This window comes from Lepidochelys kempii, chromosome 1, assembly GCF_965140265.1.
Source record: "Lepidochelys kempii isolate rLepKem1 chromosome 1, rLepKem1.hap2, whole genome shotgun sequence".
Taxonomy (NCBI): domain Eukaryota; kingdom Metazoa; phylum Chordata; order Testudines; family Cheloniidae; genus Lepidochelys; species Lepidochelys kempii.
The window spans coordinates 212,413,660-212,440,730 of NC_133256.1; the positions used below are offsets into that span (position 1 = coordinate 212,413,660).

Sequence of the window (27,071 nt, forward strand, 5' to 3'; positions counted from 1 at the left end):
AAGCTTTCTAACTATAAGGGTAGTTAGGCACTGGAACAGGTTAGCAAGGAAAGTTGTGGAAACACAGTCAGTGAAGATTTTTAAGAACAGATGTTCTAGGTACACTTAGTCCTGGCTTGGCAGCGAGGAATGGACTAGATGAGCTCTGGAGTCCCTTCCAGCCCTAGATTTCTATGGTTATGATGATTCCCAAGTTCTCTGAGATGATTGTTTTAACAGTATACAGTGATGGGGTGAGTCAGAGAGAGAGAGAGGAACCAGCCCACACTTCTTTTCAAACTGATGACATAGCTTTAACCAGCAGCTGATGACAGCCCCCTCCAGCACACAGTTATTCCCTACTCCACCCTCCACTCCCCGCTTGGGGGGTGTGCATGTTTATTTTCAAAACTTGTGGTTGTAAGTTAAGTTCTGAACATTTGAAAATAAATGATCATACCTGGTTAGTAGTGAATTTGTGCCCATTGTGACTTGAGGCATGTTTGGTGGAGGCATGCTGAATTCAATCTTTCAGACCTTTAAAATTTCTAAACTGATTTTCTTCCAATTTTGTTTGATAAGTAGGTCTCATCCTACACAATAACAATACATGGCTTTGATATAGCTCAGAGTTCATTTCAAAGTGCTTTACAAAGAAGGTCAGTGTTGTTATCCCCATTTTACAGATGGGGAAATTGAGGCACAGAAATGCGAAGTGACTTATCCAAGGTCACCCAGCTGGCCAGTGGCAGACCTGGAAATAATAGAATTTAGGTCACCTTAGGCCCAATCCAGTGTGCTATCCACTAGGCCAGGCTGCCTGCAAAACAAACTGTTTGAGGGTAGTATTGGAATATAACTTTCTGATTTAACGAATGCTACATCATTTGGATATTATAGAAGTTTTAGATGTACCTTCTATAACCAAGGTAGCAATATGGTTTCCATTATAACTTTTACCACCTCAATTGCTCATAATTTTTCAGAACCCTTTTGGGTTGAAATACTCCATGCTGGGTCTCCACCTGAGCTGAATTTTTAGAATTATTCTCACCATCATTTTTTCTTCTGTTTCCACTTTTCCATCATAATAATACAATTTTCACATAGCCAGATGAAGACAGCATAAGACAAAACACAAACCCTGGGTACAACTGTTATTACCATACCACCACCTGCTTATCTCTTATCTCTATAATCAGCATGGACCATATTCAGTTGCACATTGACTGGTGAATGTGATGGGGAATGTAGGTGTGTTGATGGTGGGGGATGAGTATAGGTGAATATGATAAATGAGTTGTGCGCAGGGGAGTTTATGTATGTGTGGGAGAGAATTTATCTGGCGATTATTTATGAACATAATAATGGCCCATACTGTGTCAGACCAATGGTCCATCTAGCTTAGTATCCCGTCCTCTGACAGTGGCCAGCTCTAGAGGCTTCAGAGGGAATTAACAGAACAGGGCAATTTATTGAGTGATCCATTCCCTGTTGTCCGGTCCCAGCTTCTGGCTGTCAGAAGATTAGAGACACCCAGAGCATGGAATTGTGTCCCTGACCATCTTGACTAACAACCATTGATGGACCTCCATGAACTTACCTAATTTTTTCTTGAACCCAGTTATATTTTTGTGCTTCACAACTTCCCTTTGCACAGAGTTCCACAGGTTGACTGTGCATTGTGTGAAGTACTTCCTTGTGTATTTGTTTTAAACCTGTTACCTATTAATTTCATTGGGTGACCCGTGGTTCTTGTGTTATGTGAAGAGGTAAATAATTCTTCCCTATTCACTTTCTCCACACCAGTCATGGTTTTATAGTCCTCTATCATATTCCCCTTAGTCATCTCTTTTCTAATCTGAGCAGTCCCAGTCCTTTAAACCTCTCCTCATACAGAATCTGTTCCATATCCCTAACCATTTTTGTTGCCCTTCTCTGTTGTTTTTACAATTCTAATGTATCTTTTTTGAAGTGGGGTGACCAGAATTGCACACAGTATTCAAGGTGTCCCCTTACTACCTTCAGAGTGAAATCCTGGCTCTGTTGAATTAAATCGCAAAACTCCTACTTTTCAATTTCACCATTAGCCTTTACGGTGTGGACTGGAGATGTGAGGGGAGCATGCTAAAGACTGAGAATATGGGGAACAATATGTGGAAGAAGGAGAATAACGGCTGTGTGGAGAGGGCTGGAGAAGGAAAATCAGGTGTAGCAGAGCTCCCTTTGGTGAAACCACAGCTGAGCCATTGGAGCAGAAGCCTTCTCTGTTCCTGTTTCTCCCTTTCTGACTAGAGGGGAGCAGCCAGCTGGCTAGAAGCAGAGGTGAAAGTAAGCCAGTCTGGTCCGGTATGGCATACCAGCAAGAGCCAGTACACCAAGCCGGGCCAGACCAGGCTGGCGCTTTAAAGGGCACCAGACTCCCCACAGCGGCCAGAGCTCCGGGCCCTGTAAAGCGCCCCCTGAGCCCTGCTGCCGGAGCCCCGGGGTAGGGCTCCAGTGGTGATTTAAAGCAGCGGCCGGAGCCCGGGGCCCTTTTAATCGCCTCTGAGCCTCAGGGCTCCCAGCTGCCTCTGCAGCTGGTAGCTCTGGGGGTGATTTAAAGGCTCGGGGGCTCCCAGCCATAACCCTGGGGCCTTTAAATCTTTAAAGGACCCGGGTATTTAAAGGCCCCGCCTCTTCCGGTTGAGGCCACGTCTCTTCTGGTCGAGGCCACGCTATAGTCCACCCCGTTAGGGTACCTTCCAGAGTAATACAGTCCAGTGACCTTACAGCAGGTCTTATGTCTCTCTCTCAGCTCTATGATCCTTACTTCCCTTATCTCAAGGGGTTTCGCCTCACTTTTCTTGGTGGCTGATAGGGGAACCCAGGCTCTGCCTCTACTCAGATTCCAGTCCAGGGACCCTGCGGCTGGCAGCTAAGGTCTTCTCCCTCAGACTCCTTGGTGCCTCCCTGAACCGTTTCCATCCCCCAGAGCATGACTGCAGACTCTACTTGTAGCTTCTTTCTTCTTCTTCTTGGCTTTTGTGGCATACAAGACTCACTTCCTGCGTGTTTTACCACCATGCACTGTACTTTGTATCTTCTTCATGACTTAAGAGTCTTGCACCTTTCCTGGTATCCTTCAAGAATTGCAGAAGAGCTTTTTTTTATTCGGCCCCATTTTCCTTGTATTCTTGATAGATGTTGCAAGCAAACTTTTGTTACTTTTGTTAATTTTGTTACTTTAAGACCTCTGACTTTTCTATATAAATACTTCCTTTCACTGGTACAGTCTTTACAATCCCAAAGAATATGATCTATCATTTCCTGAACCTTACATGTTATGCATAATCCATCTTTATACTTGTTAATTAGAAATAAATTACTATTTAACCTGCAATGCCCTGTTAGAATTCTAAATGGAGCCACTTCAGTCTTCCTCTCAGGCCTTGGGTCATATCAACATTTTCAACTGGTGAGCATACGTCAAACAATTTTTTCCCTTTCTTTCATTTCCCCACAGTTCTTGCCATTCCTTCCTTAGCTCATTTTTGAATAGGTGTTTAAATTCCAGTTTGCTTAAGGGGATTCCTAGGTCAACTTGTTCAAGATTAATAGCACTTTTTGTCTGTTTGTCCACCAGTTCATTGCCTGCTATCCCTACATGTACCAGGAGCCATGCTATTACTATGGTTATATCCAATTGTAACAGCTATTACCAGCAGGAGAGTGAGTTTGTGTGTGTGGTCTTTGGAAAAAAAGGTGGGGGGGGGGTGAGAAAACCTGGATTTATCCTGGATTTATGCTGGAAATGGCCCACCTTGATTATCATGCACATTGTAAGGAGAGTGGTCAGTTTGGATGAGCTATTGCTAGCAGGAGAGTGAGTTTGTGTGGGGGGGGTGGTGAGAAAACCTGGATTTGTGCTGGAAATGGCCCACCTTGATTATCATGCACATTGTAGGGAGAGTGATCACTTTGGATGAGCTATTACCAGCAGGAGAGTGAGTTAGTGTGGCGGGGGGGGGGGGGGGCGGGGGCAGAGGGTGAGAAAACCTGGATTTGTGCTGGAAATGGCCCAACTTGATTATCATACACATTGTAAGGAGAGTGATCACTTTAGATAAGCTATTACCAGCAGGAGAGTGGGGTGGGAGGAGGTATTGTTTCATGGTCTCTGTGTATATAATGTCTTCTGCAGTTTCCACAGTATGCATCCGATGAAGTGAGCTGTAGCTCACGAAAGCTTATGCTCAAATAAATTGGTTAGTCTCTAAGGTGCCACAAGTACTCCTTTTCTTTTTGCGAATACAGACTAACACTGCTGTTACTCTGTAACACTGTTGTAACAGTTTGGTTGTTAGCAGTAATATTTCATTAAGAATATAATTTCTGCTGTCAGATTTACCACTGTATATTGCCTGCTGTCTGGATAAGGAATCAGTCAAGATGGCTATGGCAGCTAGCCACACATTGGAAGCCCAATGTAGTGCTAGAATAATCTCTCTTAGCTCAGCTGTAAAGATAGCTATGAAATTAGTTAGCATTATGGTTTTCTTGAGTCTGAGTGAAGGCATGGAGAAAGCTGTTCCCACTCTTCCTGTTCCTTCCTCTTTGAAGCTGTCTGTATATACTTGGCAGTAGTGTTCACACTTATCACCAGTTTATTGGTTTGCTATATCTTGTATATTTATCATTATTCTTTTCTCATTTCTTTCATTATATAATTCCATGTTTCTCTCGGGGGGATAAAGAGTATTTCCCCATAGCTATAGATTTTTCAATCTTCTATTTCCATCAATATTCCTTATCACATCTGTACTCTACTTACCTTGGGAATTCTGATTTTTTTTGTCTTACCCAACCTCCACTTAATTCCCAACAATCATTATATATTAGCTTTGTGATGTCATCTTCACTATTACTTAGTCAAAGGTTAAGCCCAAAAGCTTCCTTGTAAGCGTGATGGGCATTTCACGGGCTGCTATCTGTAGTACATACAGTGGCAGAGTAATAAATGCACCATATCAATATATATTGCCTGTGCTTGGATATAGTCTAATTTTCTTAGATTTGCGTTCACTGCTAACCCAAAGGTCTGGCATCCATACTCAGTAATTGGACTAACTTTCTAGCCTTACCACCATTTTCTTATCCACGCCACAGGATGTTCCACAGACACTTTTAAGTAAGTTAATTCTGCCTTTGGACTTATCTTTAATATTTTCATTGTGGTCCCTCCAAGTGAGCTTGTTATCAAATATCACACCTAAGAATTTGTAGTTTTTCGTTATATTTATCTGTTGGTCATACAGATATAACTTTACATCTTTCTGGATTTTCCTTTTTTGTGAAAATCATTCCAATCATTCTTAGTTTTGTCTATGGAGAAAGTGAAGCCCCCACCTGTTTCTCTTTTCTGCACTTCTCTCACGTGCATCGTTGAATATTTTGGAGGTGCTTTCATGGTTTCTGCTTTTGGTCCGTATGGCACAGTCATCAGCAAATAACATGATCCCTATTCCTGTACTCATCTCCTTAAGGAGGTCATTTATCATGGTGTTAAGAAGGGTTGGCCTAATTACACTCTCCTGTGGAGTTCTATTTGCAATTGAATATATGTTGGAAAAAGGTTTCCCTATTCAGAGATGTATAGTTCTTTTGCTCAAGAAGTCCCTTTTCTATCTGTACATTTTCCTGTAACACACATGGAGGCCACTTTCTGAAGAAGTCCTTCTCTCCATGACACATCGTAGGCTTCTTCCATGTCTATGTATCATGAATACTTCGGTATTCATACTTTTTTATGCATCTGTCTGTATTTTTACAGTGTGATCAATCACATTCCTACCTCTTCTGAACCCACTTTGTATTTCTTCTATGGACCTATTTCTTTCTAGGTGAGCTACTAATGTCTCCATTACCGTTCTTTCCATAGTTTTACCTAAACATGCTGTGAGGGCAATTGGTCTGTATGCCTCAGGACCTGAGCACATCTTACCCGATTGCCTCACTGGGACAATAATTGCATGTTTCCAGTCATTAGATATTTCGCCTTTTAGCCATATGATATTATGGAATTTTAGTATCACCCTCATGCTTCCTTCACTTAGGAGTTAAAGCATTTCAAGCTTATTCCATCCTTACCTGGTGTAGTGCTTTTATTCCTTATCACTTTCTGGAGTTCTCTCATACTAAACTTTTCATTAAAATAATATCCACATCCTCCTCCCACCTCTTCATCCTCTCATAATTATCCTTAATGAATGTTCTTTTCCTCTTCCTAATTTCTATCCTGTGATCCTTGTCATTGCTGACTTTTTGAAACATAGTGGCCCTCACATGCAGCCCCATGGCCTGACAGGAGCTGTCTCCCTCCCAAATACAGAAGTCAAACTATGCCTATGGATATTATCCTCCTCTTTGGTATTTCCTATTTCCTTAATATGTAATTAATTCCCTTCTCTCAGTAAATTTCCCAGCTGAATTTTATGGTATAGAAGCTAAAGAAGCTTAGGTCAACTGCATTGAATCTGGTAGGTGCTCCATCATTTAATAGTACTAAATTATTCTCTTCAAAGAATAGCTCTAAACATTTTCCATTTTTATCATTTTTCTTACTTCCTCATAATCTGTTGTGACTATTCAGATCACCACAGATAATGAGCAGGCATGTGACATCCACAATTAATTCTTTCAGTCCCATAGCCTCTAGTTTCCTGCATGGGTTATAGACATTATAAAGTCTTAGAGGGGCAGAATTGCTTGGCATCAGTATCTCAGTAGCAGTATACTCCATACTTAGCTTCGGCTTCCAAGTAGTTCAGGTTCTACTTAATGAAGGTGCAGACACTACACTCTTTCCTATTTCTCTCTGAGGTTTATATGTACCATATCCCTGGATTTTATAGTCTAGCTTTTCTATTGGCCCAGCGTCTCGTGTGCACATTACATCAGACTTGGTTTTCATATCAGTAATATTTTTATTTAATTCCTGCCCATCTGCTATTAGACTGTAGGCATTCCAGCTGAAAACAGTCACTACCGTTCTTTTAACCTTCAATGTTTCCTTCGCTTCGGAAAGTATGAAGTCATTCGTTCACAACACTTTTCAGCAGCTTTAATTATAATTCTCATGTTCTCTGTTTTCTTTCAGCCTCTTTCTACTACAACCTTTTTGGCTTTATAATCACCACCCAGCCCCTCCCACACTGGGCTCGATTATCAATGAAATCAGGGAGGCAAGCTCTCTCTCTCTCTCTCAGGTGCTGCCAGATATGTTAATTAGCCTCTCAGGCCCACATTAACCCTTTCAGGGCCTGTGTGGGGTACATACCCAATGAGAGTGTTCAGAGTGGGGAGAGAGAAAAAGACTACATGTAAGGAGTAGTGACAATAAATAAAATACTTGCTAATAGTTTATGGACTGCTAAAAATAGAAGACTATGTCACTAAAAGTATGCTGATTGCAAGGTTTTGGGGTCCAAAGACCTGAAATTAGTCTGATGTGTTAATCCAAATAAACAATTAGACAAAAATAAACTGCAATTAATATATTTTGGAGATATTTGGAATATATGTATCTGTGGAATGGGGAGGCAACAGTGAGACAAGAACAAAAAATACCATTGAACTGTAGCTAAATACAGACTGTGAAATGAAGAGTCTTCCATTAATTTAAAACATTTTCAGAGTTCTCCCACACCTTCCCTTTCTGTAACTCCAAGCTTCCAGATCTGTCTGTACCACTGAACTAGTCTAGGTCCAGCTGTTCTCCATCCTAGGCTCTCCAGGCCCCACTGAAAACAGCAGCCTCCTGCCAGCAGGAACCCTGGTAAACAGAACAAGTGAGACTACAAAGAAAACCTCCTTTCCCCTTATCACCAGCTCTCTCTAGTGTCAGTTCACAAAAATTACAAGTGTGTAATATAATCTTCCCCTACAGGCAGCAAACCAATACAAGAATTATTGTGCTTGTGTTTTTGTTTCATTTTTTAAAGTTTCAAAGCCTGATTGTTCTCTCATGTTGGTGTAAAGCAGACGTAACTATTGAAATCTGTGGAGTTGCACTGATGTAAAAATGATGTAAGCGTGGTCAAAACCAGAGCTTTAATCTGACAGGGGAATGCCCCTCCTAACTAGAAAAAACAAGGAGGAGTCCAGTGGTGCCTTAAAGGTCCTTTAAGGTGCCACCGGACTCCTCATTGTTTTTGTGGATACAGACTAACACAGCTACCCCTCTGATATTTGCCTCCTAACTAGAATGCTGGGACCTTAGCACCTCCCTGTTACATGATATCTCGTCCTCAGACTAACCAGGCTGACAAAGGTCTGGCTCTGGCATGGGCATCCCAGGAGGAGTGGAAGTTATCTGCTGTCCTTTAGAACCATTCCTTCTGTGACCAAGGGAGCTGTCCATGTGCTCTAAGACAGGAGATAAATAATTTAGGCCTGCAATCCCTCCCAGGGTGTGGCTGAGGTGGGCAGAGGGTTAATCCTGGGAAAGGAACATAACCTGGTTGTGGAACACTTTGGCTCTCTGACAGAAAGTTAGTCACAGCAGTCCTGGCTCTGTTGGAAGATTGCAGCACCCCTGATTCTGGTGTCTGGCTTCTTACACCAGGCCATGCTGCACATGCCATGGGAAACAGGGTTGGGCGAAGGAGCTGGTCTGGCAGTTGGATAAACACAATGCAGTGTCCCTTTGCCTTGGAGAACCAAGGTACTTGTGGTGCTGATCTGAAACTTAAGAGAACCAAATAAAGTTGTGGAGTGTGTCTCCTTCTTGTCCTGTCCATTTCCCTGTTGTGAGCATAGGAGTAGGATTTTCTGTGATGCTGGGGTGGGTGGGGTGCAGACGGTATTCATGGTTCACATCTTCCTTGGTGTGGAAACTCCATCTGCTAGTTGAGAATATAGTCAATTTCCAGTCAAGTTACCTTCCAGTGCTGTAAATGTATTTCAGCAAATGTCTGGTGTAGCAGAAACTCCAGTCAGGTCTTGAAGTTCAACAATAGCATAAATCTGCCTGGTCCACTTTCAGAGCTGACCAATCCCCTCCATTCAGCAATGGGTGGGTTTGACCTTCAGCAGAAACATCTCTCTGGCATAGATCGCCAGATCTCCTCCTCTATTCCGTTCTGATGCGTTGAAAACCACTATGTTTTCCAAATGTTGGCCAGCCTTTAAAGAAGACATTGCCAACCAGTAATGAAGCCCCAGGACCCTCTGAAGCACCCTATCAACATTTTAATTCTTTTTAAAATATCAGTAAATTTTCCTTACCATTAATAGCCTCTGCTCCTTCCTCATGGGCTGCTGGTGGACACCCAACCCCAACCCCCCAGCTTCAGAAATATCCAAATCCCAGGAATACACAGGAGGGAGGGGAAAATGCAGTTAAAGTAATGCAGAAAGCACACTAGTTTTCAATGCGGCAGAACTCTACAACACAGAAAAGGATTAGATGAAAGTCTCTACGGCTTTGTGTGCATGCAAACAATCAAAACACAATTCCAGTTACAATTCAGGCAATGGCAGCATCTGCCACTACCCTGTACATAAACAGCACCTCCCCCCGCACAACTGTAGCAGGGATTGGTGCTGTATAAAAGCCGATAAATGCAGTTAGCACCATTGATAATGAATGGTTAAAAAAAAACAAGAATGGCTGAATACCTTTCTCTCCTCTCTCCACTCCCACCCCCCACAACAAATCGTCATAAGGTCGTTTGGAGAAATTTAGTGCTCCTGATAACAGAGGTTTGTAAGCACATTTGAATAGTGAGGAGCCTTAGTAAGTTCACTGTTCAGTATTTGAAAATGTTGTTGTGTTTGTTCTTTTCGGGGGAGCTGTTATGAGCAGCAAGGGAGTTTGTTCTCTGCCTTAATCTCTGTAACTAGAGTCAATTCTTGAGGCAGAGTTGCTCTCTGGGAACTCGCCACTGATGACAGAGGGATTTGACTGGATGCTGGTTATGGCCACCTCTATTCAGGGACTGCTGTCTACAGTGTAAAATAATCAACTTGCAGTAAATGTATGTACCCAGATTCCATCACTAATTGCTCCTCCAATAAGAAGCTGACTTGCAAGTCCCTGGACATCTGCTTCTGCTCAGCAGAGGGATGACATGCATCTCCTTTCTTCTCCATCATCTAGTAACCTTCTCTCACTCCCTTTTTTGCAGCAGCATTATTAATGCTGTGAAGTAGGATATTCCTCTTCAAGCACGGATTACATCTGATAATGAGTCTCAGGGCAGCAGAATTCACTGCAATTCAACATGGAATGCAAGGAAGAAAATTCAGGGACTTGTGTAACACTGCTTGCACCTTGTATAGTCATTTACACCTGTCAAGAGTGGGCTCGAGGTTCTGGTGTGCTTTACTTTGTTTTCAATGTGCCCTTGTATGGATAAATCATCTGTGGGTGGGGGAGAGGAATATACTTGTCCAAGCAACTGAGGCAAGTTAAAGTGATGGCCAGGGCTGCAGGTGAGCAGGGCGTAAAGTAAAGGGGGATCACAGGCATGGAAAACATTTTTGAAAACTTGAGAAGGGTTGCACATCAAAACTGTAGACTCATGCAGCTCCTCAGGATCTGCTCCACACCCTCTGTGCAGAAGCACCACTGCCCACTTATTAGGTCATCTGCCCATGTCAGACATGCAGGGTCTGTTTACTGCCTCTCTATTGGGGAGAAATATTTTGACCCTACCCACTGTTGGGTGGAGAGTCGGGAAAGTTGCTGGCCTGATTGGCTCTTTGTTTGGAAGCTGGGAGCCAGTGGGGACCGAGAAAGAGAACACACCATAGAAATGAATGGGGCAATTCACATCTCTGCAAGGCTTCTAAGGTTCTTGAGGTGGGTAAGTTACTCGGGAGATCCCTTTTCCCCTCCAGCTTTACGCCAGGCTCCTTACAGCTCCTTCATACAGCAGTGTAAATACTGGGGGCTGAGAATCTGACCTCAGGTCTCCAGAGGCAAAAACCTAAAAGCTTTCAATATAGTGTCTGGAAATGTTCAATGTTCTTATTTGAAAATTAATCTACCTCTGTCCCTGTTGTTTGGACTCATCAAGCCATATCCGTCGGTTTGTACTGGGCCTAATTAGCAGCACAAAAGGCATGACTTAGGACCTGATCCTGAGAGCTGCTGAATGCCTCTTGCAAAGGTGCTGAGCAGCCTCAACTCCACTGATTTTCAGGTGGTTGGCCCCTTTCTCGAGTTGGCGATCCAGGGTAGGGGAGTAGTATTCAGTGTTACTTTTGAGAGAGGATTAATGCTGTAAACAAACAACTAGCACAGAGGAAAAATTGGCAGATGATGTAGAATTTCAAGCATCCTTGAAGACATAAGTAAATATGCTAGCTGCCCTGTTTACAGCTCCTTCATACAGCAGTGTAAGTATTGGGGGCTGAGAATCTGACCTCACGTCTCCAGAGGCAAAAACCTAAAAGCTTTCAATATAGTGTCTGGAAATGTTCAATGTTCTTATTTGAAAATTAATCTACCTCTGTCCCTGTTGTTTGGACTCATCAAGCCATATCCGTCTTCCTTTCTTCTCTTCATAATTTAATCCAGTCCAAAGAAAAACAGCATCTTTGTCCTTTAATTTGTTTATAAATTCCTACAGATAGAATTACATCATTACACCCTAATAATAATGGCATGTTGCAAAACTCCAGTGGTAATAAAGTTCAATAGTAACACAATATTTGCTTGTGCACTTTTCATGCCTAAGGATTCAAAAGTGTTTTACAAACCATCAAACTATGCACATGGGGCCAGATTTGCAGCTGTGCCCAGATTCACTGGTTACAGCTGCTATGGGGGAGTGGCATGGGAGGCAGATCTTGGGGTCTATTCTGTGCTCTCCCCAGCCCATGCTAGCTTACTTCAGACCAGCTGCAGGTTCTAAAGCACACCGGCTTTTAATGTGTCTTATTGCCGAGGAACTGCAGGGGTTAGGGATGCTGAAGAGCACTTCACTAATTCTGTCAACTGAAGATCCAAAAAATGTTGGGGAAGTCCCCATTTGGGGAGGTCCAGCTGCTTTCTAGTCCCTTTTTGTTGCAGGAGTGACAAAGTTGTTGTTTAGGATTTGGCCCATGGGACGTGATTCTCCACTGCCTTGTACAGACATTTAAAATTCTGCAAAGGAGGCCTAAGGTATGCAGAGTAATCACTCCACCCACCGGTGAAAAGCAGCAGCCTTCGGGGTGGTTTAGTTGTGCACAGAAGTTTAGGACAAAAATTGAAGGACAGAAATCCCTGAATAAGTTACTAAATATCTATTGTTGTTGGGGTTTATCACTAAGACAAATTACTGCAAATATTGTTTATGTGAAATTTAGGCTGATGCACATCACATCATTCATACAGACAGCCAAGAGTTTTCTTCATATACAGGGGTCTATTTTCCCTCAGCGCACTTGCTTACTAGCCATTAATATTGCATTATATGAGCATATTTATAGAACTGACCTCTGTTAATACGGGGAAATATTCTGCTCTTTTTCAGATTTATATCCATGTAAATGAGATCAGAAGTTGAAACACAGTAAGCAATGCAGCTTTACCATTTCAGTTTCATCTTCAATAACAAGGAGCTCAGATATTTTTCTGAACAATATTCTTTATTGTAGTTCCAAGTCTCATGATCTTCTGAGTAACAGTAACATCTCCCACTGTGCAACACCCATGCATTGGGGCAGAGCTCACATTCTGAATCTGAAGAGTTAAGGAGTGAAAAGGTATTAATATTAGTTATTTATAATTGTTTTATGTATTGCCCAATTCAAACTTTTGTTGTGGATTTTGAAAACAGAAGCCAAGATTTTTTTTTTAAATGGGTGCCTAAAGTCATGCCCATAAGTCTGTATTTAGGCACCTAAATAGGTGCCTGCTTTTAAAAGTCTCAGCGTTAAAATGAAAAGGAGGACTTGTGGCACCTTAGAGACTAACCAATTTATTAGAGCATAAGCTTTCATGAGCTACAGCTCACTTCTTCAGATGCATATCGTGGAAACTGCAGCAGGCTTTATATATACACAGAGAATATGAAACAATACCACTTTTCATGCCTCATGTACCTTGTACCCTTTCTACTTGTGCTGCTTTTCTTGTGGCTTTTCTATAAGGAGAAGCCCAGCGGGCAGGTATTGGGAACTAGCTGATCAAATTAAACAGCAGCTAATAATTGGCTCTGATTCCCAGCTGGAAGATCTAAGTGAGGCCTCAGTGCTGTTGTGGGGTGGAGGTGAGAAGGTATAAACACTTTTCTGGCAAGGTTGGTGTCCTGAGATTAAGAGAGGGCTGTGATCCGATTCCATGAGCTGTGGGGTGGGGATCCTGCAGCATCAGTCCAGGTCAGGACTATCATTTGTTACAAAACCATAAGGAACATAGAAAAGTGACAGAAAGTAAAAGAGTCTGTGCAGAAGGCTGACATAGAGTGGGAGTATCTGATTGTTTTGTCCCCTGAGCCAGTGGGCAGGCCCACCACACTACAGCCTCCTTCCATGAAGTCTTCTGAATATAACAGGGCTGGGCAAACTACAGCCCGGGGGCCACATCTGGCCCTCCAGACATTTTAATCCAGTCCTCTAGCTCCCGCCAGGGAGTGGGGTCAGGGGCTTGCCCCACTCCACACAGCTCTTGGAAGCAGCGGCATGTCCCCCCTCTGGCTCCTATGTGTAGGGGCAGCCAGGGGGCTCCGCATGCTGCCCCTGCCCCAAGCACCTCCCCTGCAGCTCCCATTGTCTGGGAACTGCAGCCAATGGGAGCTGCAGGGGAGGTGCCTGCAGATGGGACAGCGCGCAGAGCTGCCTGGCTGTGCCTACATGTAGGAGCCAGAGTGGGGACGTGCTCCTGCTTCTAGGAGCTGCTTGAGGTATGCACCGCCTGCACCCCCTCCCTCCTGCACCCCAACCCCTTGCCCCAGCCCTGTTCCCCCTCCTACACTCCAACCCTCTCCATCCCAGCCCGGAGCATCCTCCTGCACCCTCACCCCAACACAGAATTATAGAATATCAGGGTTGGAGGGGACCTCAGGAGATCATCTAGTCCAACCCCCAGCTGAAAGCAGGACCAATCCCCAATTTTTGCCCCAGATCCCTAAATTGCCCCCTCAATGATTGAACTCACAACCCTGGGTTAGCAGGCTAATGCTCAAACCACTGAGCTATCCCCCAACCACTAATTTCATGAGCATTCATGGCCCTCCATACAATTTCCATATCCAGATGTGGCCCTTGGGCCAAAAAGTTTGCCCACCCCTGGAATATAAGATGCACCTGTTGGGGAATGCCTAGGTTAAGAACATGGATCCACATTCTTAAAGGTATTTAGGTATCTAATGATGCAGGGGCACTTAATAGGATTCTCAAAAGTACCTAGACACCTAACTCACATTGATTTTTGTCACTTAGGCACCTAGTAGGATTTTCAAAAACTCCTGTCTGTATTGTAAGGTGCCTAAATTCCTTTAAAAATCTGGCCCATAGTGTCAACTCACTTAAGCAGCGCTTGGTTCCAAAAACATTGGCTGAAATCCTGGCACTATTGAAATCTGTGGGAGTTTTGCTATTTGCTATTGACTTTGGTAGGGTCAGGATTTCATCCATGCAGGAGCAATGAAGTACTTAAACGGTACTAGCCACACTGTTACTTTTTTCCTTTCCTTTTATTTTTATAAATGTGTGGGCCAAAATGTTCCAATGTGGGTGCCTAAAGTTAAGCACCTACATCCATATTTAGCAAGGAGAACATGACTGCTGGGATTTCTGGAGGTGTGGAGCACCTGGAGCTCCCACTGATGTCAGTGGGATTTGTGGATGCTCAGCACCTCTGAAAAATCAGGACAGTTTTATTTAGGTTCCTAAATAAACCTAACTTTAGGCACCCACATTTGAATATTTTAGTCTATAGTTGTGGACATGCTCTACTTTCTCTTTACATTACTGAGGACTTAAACAGCTAATATTGCAGAATAATATTTTATTTTCTTACCCTTTGTATCTATGCACAGACTGTCCTTTAATCCAATCCCGCCCTCTGAACCCCTCGGTCCCAGCCTGGAGCACCCTCCTGCACCCTAAACCCCTCATCCCCAGTCCCACCCCACAGCCTGCTCCCCCAGCCAGTGCCCTCACACACACACCCATGCCCCAGCCCTCATTTCCCTCCTGCTCTCCAAACTCCTCAGTCCCAGCCCAGAGCCCCTCCTACACCCCAAACCCCTCATCCCCAGCCCCACCCCAGAGCCTGCACCCTCAGCTGGAGCCCTCACCCCCCCCCCCCGCACCCCACCCACCCTGCCCCAGCCTGGAGCCCCCTCCTGCATCCTGAACTCCTCATTTCTACCTCCACCCCGGAGCCCACACCCGCAGCCAGAGTCCTCACCTCCCACACCACAACCCCAATTTCGTGAGCATAACATGGCCCACAATACAATTTCCATACCCAGATGTGGCCCTCGGGCCATAAAGTTTGCCCACCCCTGCACTATAGGAAGGAAAAGCAATTAAGAGCAGAAATAATGGGGACCCTAAAAGCAATTTTATTTTCCCACTGAGTGATACTGAATGTGACGATAAAGTACTGAGTATTAGATAATAAGAAAAATGTCAATTATGTAAAGTCCATATTCTACTCTTGATCTTTGTGCAAACCTCCCATTGACATCAGTTGGAGATATACTATGGACTGAGGAGAGTATGGGGTCCTAAATTTATGCCACAGTGCTCTTAACATATTTAAAAATGGAATTTGGACCTCTCTACAGAACAAATTTCATATTCCCTGTGCTAAAGTGTCAATTTGCTCTGGAATAAAATAATATCTTGATAACCCAAACTGGATAATCCCCTGACAACAAATAGCCCCAAATACTTTCCCATCACTACAGTGGATTTTGTTCACAAAGGAGTTTTGAGGTTTAATAAATATTGACAGAAAAATTATGTTTCAGAGAACATCCTTACACTTTACTTTGATCACAGTCTTTATTGTGTAGTATCTACACAGGGAACAAATATTTGCTAATGGGCTCTTCAGTCTAGCAGAAAATGGTATAACACCATCCAATGGTGAGAAGTCAAAGCTAGACCAATTCAGACTGGAAATAAGGTGTACATTTTTTACAGTGAGAGTAACTAACCCTTGGAACAATTTACAGAGGGTTGTGGTGGCTTCTCCATCACTGACAATTTTTAAATCAAGAGTGGATCTTTTTCTAAAGAATCTACTCTAGGAATTATTTTTGGAGAAGTTCTGTGGCCTACTTTTTCTGAGGACTTCTGGCCTCGGAACCTATGGATCTACTTACCAATTCCTCTTTGCTTTCAATTACAGCAAGTAAAGCATCTTGTTGAGAACAGAATTCCTCACTAGTCTCCCAATACTTTACTTCATCAGAAAGGTAGTAACATTTTCCTTTGTAGAGCAGCCAGTTATCAAGACATGGATCTTTTCACGTTGGGTCCCAAGAAGCTAAATAATTGGAGAGCAAACGTTATTATTGTTCTCTTATAACATGCTCTCAGCGCATATTCACTGGGGTAGCTTGGCCCAGCCTACAGGTCATTCCCGTCTGACGAAAGACAGCACGATGGCAGCAGAGGTGGTGCCTACACATCACACCTTGTGTCAGAACTCAAAAAATCTCAGATTAAGATGAAAAACTGAAAAAATCTACCCTATTTTGTGGAGATTTTTAATGAAAACAGAATTTGACACAACTCCCAAAGGCAGGTCCAATATGGCTATTAATCCGACCTTCTGTTCCAAATAAAGGGTGGGCATAATCATCCAAAAAGTGATGTTAATTTGTCTCTTATATTGTTAAATTGTAGAGTTCTTTCCTATGCTTTAACTCTGCCCACCAACTGTCACCCTTCCCACCCCTGTTTTGCGTTTGTCCCATCTATTCCAGTGTCAAAAATTACATAAAACATGCAACTCTTTGCTAGAACTGGTCAAGAATATTCCATTGAAATGTTTGTATGAGATTCCCATGATATACCAGAGTGGTTCAACCAGAGCAAAGACTATGGTGCAACATGGGATGTGTAGCCCCGCAGAAAGAAAGATGGGCACACGAAGCACCCGCATTACAACACTCATGAGGTACTAGGGCAGATGCACTTCCAAGTTAAACTGAGAAGTAAAACATTTTGATTTGGGAATGTCAGAATATTTCATTTTGGCTGAAAAGGTTGGAACAAACATTTTGAATCAAGTTTTTTCTTAACTTTTCCTTCTGCAACAAATTTCAGTATTTTGACTTTTCCTCCTGATTCAGGCTGAAAACTGTTGAAATAGCAGAATTTACCACAGGATGGAAATTCTAGTTTTCCTCTGGCTTGACCACTGGCATATACTAATACTTCCCTGGCACTAAGTGCTTTTGACAGCACATATATCTGCAATATCTTCACTGAAGTTGCTTTCAAACACACAGGATGATGTTGTGGCTGCACAAAGGGAAGGCCACCCATGCTATTGGGCTGATATGGTAACACTACTGAAAGGAGAGCCCTACACTACATCTGCTGCAGGAAAGGACCCCTACTATCTTATACCCTGGTTTCTGAAAATTCATGTCACACACACACGGAGTCCGGAGACATGGCAGTTGTAGCGGGGGTGTTCCCTGTCCCTCAGTGTCAACATGACCCTGATACAGCATCTGCACTGCATGAACTCCAGCCCCACATTACCGTTATCCTACTTTCCCAATTACTAGCTGCACTGAGAGGAACTCAGGCATCCTACTGTGCTGAAGTGGTGACTGTACGGAGTAGGAACCCACAGCCCCTCCCCACTTACAGTGGTAATGCGCAGCTCCACTTAGGAAACACCCCAAACTCTCACTCTGCTAATGTAGTAGGAGCACTGAAGAAACCCTTTCCCAATCCTATGTGCTGATGGGGCAGTTTCATGTCCTCTGTACTCCCCGCTCTCCTACACACCGCTCTCCTTTTCCCATCAATGTGGCAGCTGCACTGAAGGAACCCCAAGCACATACTCAGCCGATGTGTGGGAATCACCAAGGACCTCCCTCCACCTAAATGCACGCCATATGCCGGCACAGCAGCTCCAATGGGATGAGGGATCTAGTCAAGCTTTCTGCCACGCCACACTCTATTTGTCTCTATTGCACCTACATTTTGGGGTGGGGGAAGTCCCACAATACTATTTGCCAGTGCAGCAGCTGCACCAGGGGAATCCACGTGCCAACACTGAAATTACACAGAGAGAACTTGATACACGACTGATATGCAGGCAGCATCAGAACTCCCACCTTTATACTTCATACATCTGCTAGCCCCAAGAGAAGTGTCCCTCCATTCTAGCTAAATTTGATCAGATGTGCAAAGGGAAACACACAATGTGGAAATGAGTTGGCTGTACAAAGGGCAACCCCACATACATAAGGTGATTGCACATGACATATTGAAAGAGAACAGATAGCTTGCGCCTTTTGATGGTGCTATAAGCTTCATGCTGGGAAGGTTTAAAGAGAAAAGAAATTATCTGGTGCCTGCATAGGAGAAAGGAGAAAGTGTTCTCTGTCAGTATTAATTTAAATAAATTATATTAGGCCTTGTCAACAGTACACAGTTATTTCGGAATTAGTCGAGTTACTTCGAAATAAAACTTATTTTGTCCACATGACCAAACCAGTTTTTTTTTTATTTAAAGGGCTCTTTAATCCGATTTCTGTACTCCACCTCGGCAAGTGGAGTAGCGCTAAAATTGAGATTGCAGTTCCAGGTTACAGGTACTGTGGACGCAATTCGACGTTATTGGCCTCTGGGAGCTATCCCAGAATGCTCATTGTGACCGCTCTGGACAACACTCTCAACTCCGATGCACTAGCCAGGTAGGCAGTAAAAGCCCCGAGAACTTTTAAATTTCCTGTTTGCTCACCATCAACACAGGTCAGCATCAGCACAGTCCATCATCACAGGCGACCATGCAGAGTCCACCATCACAAGAGACCACGCAGTCCCGGATTCGCAGACGAGCTCCAGCATGGTCCGAATGGGAGGTACTGGATCTCATTGCATGTTGGGGAGACAGATCTGTTATGGCAGAACTACCTTCCAAAAAAAGAAACGCAAATACATACGCTAAAGTCTCCAGGGCCATGACGGAAAGAGGCTACTCCAGGGACACAGAACAATGTCGTACAAAAATCAAGGAGCTCAGGCAAGTGTACCAAAAAGCCAGGGAGGTGAACGGGCACTCTGGTCACAGCCCCATACATGCCGCTTCTACCGTGAGCTGCATGCAATTATGGAGGGGTGATGACACCACTACCCCACCACTGTCCATGGACACCTGCAAGGGGGGAGTAGCACGGGGCGAGGAGGATGAGTTTTTGGAGGACGAAGAGGAGGAGGACAGTGCATAGGCAGCAAGTGGGGAATCCGTTTTCCCCCCTAGCCAGGAACTATTCTTAACGCTGGAGCCAATAGCCTCCCCCCACGCCCAAGGCACGCTCCCGGACCATGACCCTGGAGAAGGCACTTCTGGTGAGTGAGAGCTAGATCAGAGCCACACGGTGGGGGGTGGGGGGAAACCCAGCCGTGCTGGGCTGTTTCCGTTTAGTTTAAAGAGCTAGTTCCTGCTCAGAGCCTCATCAGAGCCACGCGGTGTGTGGGGGGGAGGGGGTAGTGTGAAGCGATCATCCCAGAGAGCCCGCAGGCCCTCCTTTTATATGGCAAACCCATCAGGCATTGCTTGCTATGGGAAAGGGGGCCCGGCAGTTTGAAAGCATTGAAATTAATGTAGAAGAAGCAGAATCCAGCGTGCCCCTAGGGCTTACCATGGCTGCCTGCAAGCTGAATTCTGTTGCCCGGCCGCATGTGATAACTTACTCACACCAAAGTGGCAGGCACTTCAGTATAAGAGGCAAACCTTGTACAGAAAGAACATGTGCTGTGTACTATGAATTGCCTGTTTCATGGAGAAAGAGTGTCCCCTTTGTTCTCTAAAATGTATCTTTTAAAATACTACCCTCCCTTTTTCTCCTCCCCCAGCACGTGCAAATGTTTCAACGCGGCCCCTATCTACTCCATCCCAGAGGCTGGTTCAGATTAGAAGGTGGAAAAAATGAACTCGGGACGACATGTTTGCCAAGCTCATGCAGTCCTCCCGCACTGATAGGGCCCAGCTGAATGCGTGGAGGCAAACAATTGCGGAGTTGTGTAAAGCATTACATGAATACGAAGAGAGGAAGGACGCGTGCGATGAGAGCAGGCAGGATGCTATGGTCAAGCTCATGGGGGAGCAAACTGACATGCTCCGCTGTATGGTGGATCTAATGCGGGAAAGGCAGCAAGACCACAGACTGCCGCTGCAGCTCCTGAATAACTGCCCTCCCTCCTCCCCAAGTTTCATAGCCTCCTCACCCAGACACCCAAGAACATGGCGGGCTGGGGAGCTATGAGGACCCACACAGTCAATCCCAGAGGATTGCACAAGCAGCAGAAAGCTGGCATATCCTAAATTTTGATTTGCTTTCTGGACTTGTCCTTCCCTCCGCTACCACCACTCTAACCCAATACCCCTTCCCCCCTCCCCATCCCCCTTACTCTCACACATATTGTGGGGCACACAGCAAGCAGTAACAACAATGGGAATATTGGTTTCGCTGAGCTCTAGCTGAGTCAGTCAACTGCGCCAGCGCGCCTTTAAACGTCCAAATGCACATTCTACCACCATTCTGCACTTGCTCAGCCTGTAGTTGAACAGCTCCTGACTACTGTCCAGGCTGCCTGTGTACGGCTTCATGAGCCATGGCATTAAGGGGTAGGCTGGGTCCCCAAGGGTAACTATTGGCATTTCAACATCCCCAACAGTAATTTTCTGGTCTGGGAAGTTAAGTCCCTTCCTGCAGCTGTTCAAACAGACCAGAGTTCCTGAAGATGACCCTTTCCCAGCCATCCCACATTGATGTTGGTGAAACGTCAGTGAAACGTCTCTTGTGATCCACCAGTGCTTGCAGCACCATTGAAAAGTACCCCTTGGGGTATATGTACTGGCTGCCCTGGTGTGCCGGGGCCAAGATAGGGATATGGGTTCCGTCTATCGCCCTGCCGCAGTTAGGGAACCCCAGTGCATTAAAGTCATGCACAATGGTCTGCACATTTCCCAAAGACACTACCCTTGATAGCAGCTGGTCAATGATTGTGTTGGCTACTTGCAGCACAGCAGCCCCCACAGTAGATCTGCCCAGTCCAAACTGATTCCCGACTGACCGGTAGCTGTCTGGCGTTGCAAGTTTCCACAGGGCTATCGCCACTCGCTTCTCAACTGTGAGGGCTGCTCTCATTTTGATGTCTTTGTGCTTCAGGGCAGGGGACAGCAAGTCACAACGTTCCATGAAAGTGGCCCTACGCATACGAAAGTTTCTCAGCCACTGGGAATCATCCCAGACCGGTAACACTATGCGGTCCCACCAGTCTGTGCTTGTTTCCCGGGCCCAGAATCAGCGTTCCACGGCATGAACCTGGCCCATCACCACCATGATCTCCCAATCGCCACATGCCATGCTTCTAGGAACGTCTGTGTCCATGTCCTCATCACTATCATAATTGGCTATTGTCACTCCCTCGCCCGGTTTTGCAGGTACTGCACATACTGCTGGATAATGCGCAAGGTATTTACAATGGTCAAAACTGCAGCGGAGATCTGAGTGGGCTCCATGGCTATGGCGCCTGCACGGGTAATCCTGGAAAAAGGGCTCAAAACGTAGGAGAGCAGAGTGGCACTGGAAGAGGTGCTGTTCGGTTCATGATAGCTGAAAAAAGGCGGGAAATGGTTGTCTTCTGCCCTGCCTGCAGCCAGCCCCTGTCGCATGCACCCGCTGCCTTGTCTCCAGCCAGCCCTGCACCCCCTGCCTGCAGCCAGCCCCTGCCACAGCCCCTGCCCTGTATCCAGCCAACCCCTGCTGCACGCACCCCCTGCCCGCAGCCAGCCCCTATCTCCAGCCACCCCCACACCCTCTGCCCTGCCCTCACCAACCCCTGCCGCACCCCCTGCCCTGCCCGCAGCCAGCCTGTCTCCAGCCACCCCCATACCCTCTGCCCTGCCCGCAGCAGCCCTTGCCGCACCCCCTGCCCTGCCTGCAGCCAGCCCCAGCCACACCCCCTGCCCTGCCCGCAGCCAGCCCCTGTCTCCAGCCACCCCCTGCCCTGCCTGCAGCCAGCCTCTGCCGCACCCCCTGCCCTGCCCGCAGCCATCTCCTGTCTCCAGCCAGCCCTTCACCCCCCTGCCCTGTCTGCAGCCAGCCCCTACCTCCAGTCAGCCCCTGCCCTGTCTCCAGCCAGCCCCACACCCCCTTGCCTCCAGCCAACCCTGGACCCTCCTGTCTCCAGCCAGCTCTGCACCCCCTGCCCTGCCCACAGCCAGCCCTGCACCTCCTACCCCCAGCTAGTCCTGCCCCATGCCCCTGTCTGCAGCTGGTCCCATGTCCACTGGTGTCCTGCAGTTCCCAGGGTAGTAACCCTGCACACCTGCTTCAATGAGGGGGGCAGGGAGCAGCTGAGACCCACACATGTGCACACCCTAGGGTGACCAGACAGCAAGTGTGAAAAATCAGGACATGGGGTTGGGGGTAATAGGAGCCTATATAAGAAAAAGACCTCAAAACCGGGACTGTTTTTATAAAATCGGGACATCTGGTCGCCCTAGCACACCCCCAGGGAGTGGCGGGGACCCACACATGTGAAACGGAGCTCATTTCTAGTTCAGGCCCATCTTTTAAAAAAAGAACTTTAGGCGGGGTTAACATACACCTGTATTTTCCCAGACAAGTCCGGCTTTTTGGTTCTTAAATCGCCGTCCGGAGGAATTTTTAAAATTTAAATTTTAAATTTAAATTTTAAAATTTAAAAATTCCTCCTGGGAAAATACGGACGTATGGTAACTCTGTTGGTACAAAAAATACATACTGGGGACATCCCTTACATCAGAACTTGTTAAGATTTTGGCAGCTCATCACTGCCTTCATGTATGTATCAGCCTTAGCAGAGAGAGGTCTGGAACAGGGGAAGAGGGAGTTGGAGAAGAGTCGCTGCTAGGCCCATGCTCAGTTGCTGTCTCTTGTTGCCCTGGACTTGGGGGAGTTGGGGAAGTGGTGCTGCAGAGACCTGGGCAGAGGAGAAGCCCCAGTACAGTGGGAGAGAAGTATAATTTAAAATAAAAAATAATTATTTTAAACTATTTAATTAGTGCAATTAAAATGAGATCTTTTTTAAAAACCTAAACGATTTATTGTAATTACTGGATAATTTATATATTTATGTCATAGGCGCTGACTCTGTGGGTGCTCCAGGGCTGGAGCAGCCATGGGGAAAAAATGGTGGGTGCTGAGCACACACTGGCAGCCCCCCCATCAGCACCTCCCGTTCCTCCTGCCCACCAGCAGGCCCCACACATCAGCACCTCCCCGCGCCTCTCACCCACCGCAATCAGCTGTTTTGCAGTGTGCAGAAGGCTGGGGGGGAGAGGGAGGAGTGGGAATGGCCTCACTCGGGGGAGGGGGTGGAACTGTGCGGGAACAGGCAGAGTGGGGTGGAGTGTGGGCGGGAAGAGGTGGGTGTGGGGTGGGAAAAGGTTGGGTGGAATGGGGCCTTGGGGGAAGGGGTGGAGTGGGGGCAGGGCCTGGGGCAGAGCTGAGGGTTGAGCACTCCCCAGCACACTGGAAAGTCGGTGCAGTTTATGTAGTTATCAAAATTATACAAAGAAAGGCTGATTTCAAGATATTTTTGAAACACTTTGAATGTGATTGAATTGCTTATTTGAAAAAAAAAAACATATTAAGAATGCTAAATATAATTACTGCACCGAGACATAGAAAGCTCTACTTGGGTGAGGGTTTTCCAGCAGTTAGCAGGGTTGCTGACATTATAAAGATGTGTAGATAGACTCATAGATATTAAGGTCAGAAGGGACCATTATGATCATCTAGTCTGACCTCCTGCACAACGCAGGCCACAGAATCTCACCCACCCACTCCTGTAATAAACCTCTCACCTATGTCTGCACTATTGAAGTCCTCATATCATGGTTTAAAGACTTCAGGGTGCAGAGAATCCTCCAGCAAGACCTTCTTCATGTAAAGATTTTTGCAGCTCACCTAATCTTTACTAAAAAATTCATTTAAAAACTTGATCCATGGGGCGGATGCTTTGTGTTTCTTGGATATTCACAGTTCACTTTCCAGCTCTATTTTATAGCCTTTGTACAGTATATTCAAAAATAACATCACAATCCTTTGTGTCTGATTTATGAAGGTGCAGGTGACCAGTCAGGAAAATGGGAAGGAGGAGAATTAGGGAGGAACGTTGAGGAGGGGAATATGGGGGGAAGGTGGGAAACAAGGAGAGAAGAGTCAAGACACAGGTAGCAATGGATGGGAGTTCTCTTATCAATGGGGGGGAGGAAGTAAGTGGAGTCTCCATCTGAACAGTCAGGGAAGGTGTGCATTTTTGTGTATGGTTGACTTTTCAATCTGATTTATCACACACAGTGACAAAAGTAGATATGATTTTAAAAGTCAAAAGACAGACTAAAAAATATGATTTGATTTTTTTTAATCTCATGATTTTTATGTCTGACATGTTTTTGATCTCTTGAGATTGGCAATATTGTAATAGATCAGTATTGCATAACTTGAGTCTTTTCATAACATAACAACTAGTTCCAACAGGCCAGAGCCTCTTAAAAGTACAGTTCCTCACATCTTCCTTCCCCAGTCAAACATAATAATAATTAACAATCAAATCAATATAATACAGAATTTGAACTACTTTTAGCCAACCTAGTAACTAAACTAACAATGTTCAATTAGTCTCTGAGGTGCCTTCTGCTGTTGTGTGGACCTTTCAGGCTCCCCTGAGACATCAGCACCACTGTTATCAGGCAGCAGTAAGTCCATTAGTTCAGGCTGGTCCATACCAATGAAGTGAGCTGTAGCTCACAAAAGCTTATGCTCAAATAAATTTGTTAGTCTCTAAGGTGCCACAAGTACTCCTGCTCTTTTTGCTGATACAGACTAACACGGCTGCTACTCTGAAACTTCCTATTGACACTCTGTTTTTGTTAGCACCTTCGACACATACATCATTGGTCTCTAGTTTTGACTATACTTCCGTAAGAGGACTGTACCAGTACCCTCTTCAGGGGCAACCCATGGACAACACTGTTTTGTGCTTCCTGTCATAGAACCTTAGCCCTGGGGCCTCTTTAATTAACTCCTTCCGTTTCTCAGACTGTTTATTAGAATTTGCATCCCATGTCCAGTGGATATCTTTGTAGAACAGCAGTTTCAGGTTACTGGTTTGAGCAGCTAGATTAGGGATAGATTCCCTTATATAGTTCCCCATTCCAAAGAATCTTTGTACCCTTTCTTTGTCTAGAGGCAGGCATGTTGTTATACCAATAAAATAAAAACCAGCAGGATCTTATTAAAGGGGAAAAGGCAAAATGCCACATTTATTGTGAATACAGAAAGAATCATAGTAAGCAGTTAGTTATAGCTATAACATTCCATTCAATTTCATATTTATTCACACATTCATTCATACACACACACAGGTTCTGCAAGGTTGTTATCATAGTAACCAGCCTTAGAGTTGCTCATGCCACGCCACTGGCCAGGTGGCCTAGACATGAGGAGGGAGCAGGGCCTTGTCAGATGCTCATCTGATGCTCCTGGAAGTTGATTTGCAGAATCAGACCCCAACGTTCTCACTTTCTAGAGTCCATTTTTATAGGAATTTCTTCCTATGCCAGTCTATGGGAATTGCTTCATCATGCTGTTGCTGAATCAATCAGCAGATGTCACATTCCTGACAGCTCCGTGCTGCCAGATGTTATCATGTTCTTTGGTTCTCCCATCCTTGAGGCTGTTGGGTGGATTCCAGTCTGCCCTCCGGGGGTCCTCCGGTTATTTCCACTTGACGCCTTCTTCAGCCAATGGACACTGGATTCTTAGGCTGGCACCTCCCTGATCAGTCAGTTATTATCCACACCAAGCATCCATCCACATACATCCTTTATTTTAATCACAATTGTTAACAAAGCAAGATGAATACAACAAAAGGGCGGGGAGTCTCTGGGTGCTGTTTCTGTTGTTACAGAGTATTGCTTTGAGTCTCCCTCTCTGTGAGTAGTTGTTGTTACAAAAAATTGCTTTGAGAACAGACTCTGTCTTAGAATGTACTAACACAATTAGCAGCTTGCAAGTTTCACACATAGAGGGAGAGAAACAGTACCAAAAACCAAGAGACCTCTTAATTAGTAATACCATGGAATTTAAACTATGGGGAATCAAACTCATTTATGATTTTAGAACTTCTTTAATATGATCCAACAATGTTGGTGATGGCCTCAACCTTACTGTGATCTACCTCTACACCTTGCTGTGTTAACTTCTCTCGCAGGTATTCTTATATCCATTACATGAAATTTACATTTTTGGTTGCTTAGCTTTAGCCCTGCTGCTCGGCTCTTTCCAAAGCAGCCTGGAGCTGCTGGTCATGCCCTTGTCCTGTTTTTCCCCCCGATCAAAATGTCTTCTACATAAACCTCAGTGCCCTCTAAACCCATCAAAATTTGGTGTATTTTTCAGTGAAACATGTTGGGTGTAAACAACCCAAATGGCTGTCTGTGGAAATAGTGTCTCCCCAAGGGGTATTGAATGTACACAAACCTACGCTCTGTTTTAATAAGGGCACCAGCCATCTCCCCAAAATTCCTCCTCTTGTAGGCAGTGGAAAATGTTCCTACTAACATATTTATTTAATTCTCTGGGGTCTATAAATAAGTGAAGGGGTCCATCTTTTTTTCCTGCAGTGACCAACAAATGTACACAACTCTGCTGGTTCTTCTATTTGTTCTATGATTCCCAAAGCAATGAACCTATCACGGGCAGCACGTCAATCCTCCATTTAGTGAGGCTGTGTGTGCCTGGACCGTGGCCCCATCCCAAGGCGTGCCCCAATTCAACCTCCACCCCTGGAAGCCCCGCCCATGCTCTATCCCCAGCCCTGGTTGGTCCCCACTCCGAGGCCCCCCTACCTGCTGCTCA

At 45.2% G+C, this 27,071-nt stretch overlaps 1 protein-coding gene across 2 annotated transcripts in view; it reads right to left on the reverse strand.

Annotated features, from left to right (window-relative positions):
- Positions 1-11,211: 11,211 nt before the first annotated feature.
- The window catches only part of LOC140898677 (C-type lectin domain family 2 member B-like), a 48,845-nt gene continuing 32,985 nt past the window's right edge, over positions 11,212-27,071 (reverse strand). The window contains exons 5-6 of one of the 2 annotated variants that reach the window (XR_012155063.1): positions 12,544-12,694; positions 11,212-11,591 (exon numbers count right to left, since the gene is read on the reverse strand). The gene's annotated coding sequence lies outside the window, so the exon portion shown is untranslated. Of the gene's footprint in view, positions 11,592-12,448; positions 12,695-27,071 lie in introns of both variants that reach the window. The other variant, XR_012155062.1, reaches the window with a different exon arrangement.